Genomic DNA, 4,425 nt, shown 5'->3' with positions numbered 1-4,425 from the left:
TTGTCATAAAAAATAAAACACAGCTCCTCTTCCAGAAATCTCATGTCAAATTTTATAAGCAATGAAATCTGGAACATTTCTTTTCAGATAATGGCCTGCTATAGGATTATTTGATGCTTTTTTCTCCCTCCAACAAGCCCTACCATCTAGGATTGGACAGCATGACAAACTGCACCTGGGCAGGTAATTAGAGTAGTGGCACCTGGCACATGCCCCAGCTTAGGCAAACCTTTGTGGCTTGTTTACGTTGCGATGAACATGTCTCCAAAGTGTGATAGGCTGTCTTACCATAACTTCCAGCATGTTTCCATGTACACGTTGTCGAGGGTGAGAGTCCCCTACATTCTACCTTGTCATCCTCTTCCCCTGCAGCTGTTGGTGTTTCCTGACTGCCAGAGGGTAGTCGCCTTAGTCTTTTGCAGCAAAAAGCAGCAGTCTTGTAACACCTTAAAAACTAACAAATTTATTCTGGCTTACACTTTCAAGGACTCTAGACCACTTCATTAAATGATATTGAGTGTTACCATTTATATACAGTATATAAGTGGTAGAGGGGAGGGAAGAATTGTTAAGAACTGAAATCTGCTGCTGATAACACAAACACCCTGGCATAGAGTAAGTCAGCTAATTCATGTAGTGTGATAAGAATCCTTTATCCCAATTCAAGCCACTGGCATTAGAACAGAATCTGTGAATAAATTCTGATTCAGCAATCTCTCTCTCTTCTCTCTCTTTGAAGTTTCTTTGTTTCACCATGGCCACTTTAAGGTTAGTGAAGAAGTGTCCGGGTGGGAGGCTGGAATGTTCTCCCACTGGTTTCTGAATGTCGCCATTTCTGAAGTCTATTTATTCTTTTCTGAAGAGACTAGCTTGTTTACCATAAGTGGAAAGCAGAAGGACATTTTTAACAGAAGATGGAATATAACACATGGGAAGATGAGCAAGTGAATTAGCCCCTAATGGTGTGGATTACATTATTCAGTCCTGTAATCGTGTTTCCAGAGCAGATATGGGGACAGAGCTGGCATTTCTACTGTGCTGTCCAGTCCCTGTATTAGTACCATCGTTATGTGGCTTGCTACTGCAAGTTAGTATCTGTTTTTAGTCAAGAGATGGGGGATGAAAGGTTCTTCCTCTTGTTCTTGAATATTGCTGGTTTGGGTGTTAGATTTGTGTCCCTGCAGCAAGAACAGGTCCACTTTCCAAAGATTTTCCAGGATGGGCTGTAGGTCCTAATGTTTTAGCTGGGACTTGCAGGTGACAACAAATGGGATCTTGTCATTTGCAGCTGTCTTAGACTTCATCAACAGGTTTGATTCTTGATTGATGAAGTCACACTGATATCCAAGAACAATCTGCTCTAGGGCAGAAAAAAATGACACACCATTTCTCCTCATCAGCTCAAGTACCTGTCTACAAAGAAGTCCCCCTGAAGATTTGCTCAAAGTTACATATACCGTACTGCAGTCTTACTTTTCTAGTATGGGAGGTATGGCCTGTTAAATTTCACCATTACAGTAATCAAATTCTGGAGGTAGGGAATTGAGCCATGACCTGAATCAAATGGTGCTGGCTTTTTGCTCAGCTACTGGCAAGTTTGAAAATCAATGTATCATACATTGGGACTTCGCACATATCAAATGTAAATTTTAATGGTTTCCTGTGGTCTTTTTCCAGGGATCATTTTCTTACTTTCTGCCCTTTGCTCGGATACCTGTCATCCGTAAGGTTAGAATCTTATGTTCAGTATTCTGGCTTAGTGAACTTAATGGAATTCATTTGAATTTGCATTCTAAAACAGGAATCTAGATGCTGTTGGATGTTAATGCCCATTCTCCCTGGCAATTGGCCATGTTGGCTGGGGCTGATGGAATGTTGGCTGGAGCTGATGAGTCCACCATCATCTGGACAGCAACACCCTAGTAAATATGCCAAAGAGTTTACTGCATAGAACTTAAGACAGGATCATGATATTTTGGTGTACTGGGGAATTGCATCAAAATGACTATCTGCCCAGCTTTCTGAATGAGAATGCCTTTGATCATTTCTGCCACAACAGCTAAAATTACTTCCCACATTTGGATGATATATTAGGATCAAGTTGTTTGCATGTGGATTTTGGCTGAGGTCCTGCTGCTATGTCTAGCCTTTTAATATTTCTTTAGCTGCAATTTGAATAAGGTGACCTCCTCTTCATCAGAAATTATTTCTAAAGGCTTTTTTTCTTTCTGAGCATGCAGAAGATTGTGCCCTGAACTGAACTCCTCACAGGCAAAGAGAATAAATATTCTGAAATTAGACTAGTGAGTGGGCAGGCTAATCCAAGAATCACTTGGATTATGATATTGTCATGGAGTAACCAATCATGCAGAAAAATTATTTATGTCTCCATATCTGAGCTATGTAGTGCCCAGTGACTAGAATATATGTACTCAAGGCAGGACAGAATAATGATTCTTGGGCATATGCATGTAACTGGGTAAATCCATGTGTATCAGCTAAACAGTAAGTATACTAATCACAACATTTTATTAATTTCAATATTTTAAAAGAAATCTAAGAATCTAGCTTCCAGTTTGGTAAGGTTAAGGACAATTTGTCACAATTACATTAAATTGTTTCCATATTTTGGAAAGGGGATGCCTAATTTATATTGCCCAATAGCCAAGGCTCTCTGGGTGATTAACAAAAATTCAAAAAACACAGAACCATTGTTTTTGTAAAGCTTTCTGGGAACCATGTATGGCTGTTGAATGGTATAAAAACCAATACATACATACATACCACAGCATTGAATCAGCATAGAACTGGCATGGGATATAATGCATATTAATATTAGAACACAGAGTTAAAAAGTTAAGCTGTTGAAATGCTGGGAAATTAAAAAGTTCATACGAAGTAGATATCATATGCATCTCTTTAGGGAGCTCATTCCACAGCTGGGCTGCCACAACCTCCTCCTGCTCGCCCCCCACCTCACTTCCTTTGGAAGGGGGCTTCCAGAGAAGGACTCCCGAAGATGACCTCAGGTCTGAATAGGTACATATGGGATGAGACATTCCTTCAGATCACCTGGCCCAAAGCCATGTAGGGCTTTTAATGTTAGTAACAGCACTTTGAACTTCACCTGGCAACCAGAACACCTAGAAGAGGACTGGCATAATATATCCTGGTGAGCCCATTAACAGTCTTGCTGCCCTGTTTGGATCAGTTGTGGTTTCTGGACCATTTTCAAAGGAAGCTCCACACATAGAGCATTGCAGTAATCAAAATGAGAGGTTACTGGAGCATGGATAATTGTAGCTAGGCTCTCTCTGTCCAGGTAGGTTTGTAGAGAATGGACAGATTCATGGAGCAGGTAGCTATCAATGGCTATCAATCAAGATGCCTATTTGTTGGTTCCAGTATCAAAGAATGTATACCTGTCACTGTGAAACATAGGTGGACAGGTGTGCTTGCATTCATTTTTTTTGTGGGTTTCCCACAGAAACTGGGAAATTGAGAAATTCTGTTGGCCTTTGAACAGAACATTGTACTGAATGGACCCTTGGTCCAATTCAGCATTTAAGTGTCTGTGTTCTTACTCATGCAATCATTTGAGTCATTGATAAGGCCATCGTTTATTTCAGTTGCAAAGCTGGGAGGGATGCTTAGGATCTCCTGGTGAACTCTGATTTCATGTCACCAGTAGTATATTTCCTCCCAAAGCAAGTAAAAACTGCAGAACAGAGCAGGGGAGAATAATTAAATTTTCCCTTCCTGCCTGCCATGATCCCTGTCATTCGCTCCCAACCACCACCCATAGATGCCATAATCATCAGCTTCCAGTCTATTTCTCAGTCCAATTCAAAGTGCTGGTTTGAAACTATAGAGCCCCTCTTCCGATGTATGCCCACCCAAAGCTTCCGCTGATCAAAAGAAGTCTTTCCCTGAAGTTTTCTAAAGCAGTACACCCTTTTAGCAGTTACCCCCTGGTAAAGAACACATGCTAGAAAAGCTCACCAAGGTTCATTGGTAATGTCATTTTTGTGCTAGAAAGTCTGCTCTCGCATACTTTTAAACATACTCATTAGTGACTTCCTTGATGGAGTCAATCCATCTCTTATTTGATCTTCCTCTTCTGCCTTCCACTTTCCCTAGCATGATTGTCTTCTCCAAGTAGTCTTGCTTACTCATGACATGTTAAAAGTTTGATCGTCTCTGTCTTGTCATTCTTGCTTCTAGGGAAAGCTCTGCCTTGATTTGATGTAGGATCCACTTGTCCATCTTTCTGTCAGTTCAGAGTATTTGCAAAGCTTTCCTCCCACATCATGTTTTGAACACATCGATCCTATACATGTTTAACTCAGAAATACATCTTACTGAGTTCAGTGGCACTTAATACCAGATAATCAGGTGTAGAATTGTAGCCTTAAGACCACAATC

This window comes from Varanus komodoensis, unplaced genomic scaffold, assembly GCF_004798865.1.
Source record: "Varanus komodoensis strain SLA01 unplaced genomic scaffold, ASM479886v1 scaffold13_1, whole genome shotgun sequence".
Classification (NCBI taxonomy): Eukaryota; Metazoa; Chordata; class Lepidosauria; order Squamata; family Varanidae; genus Varanus; species Varanus komodoensis.
The sequence above is the reverse complement of the archived record's forward strand: the minus strand, read 5'-3'. Positions refer to the sequence as shown.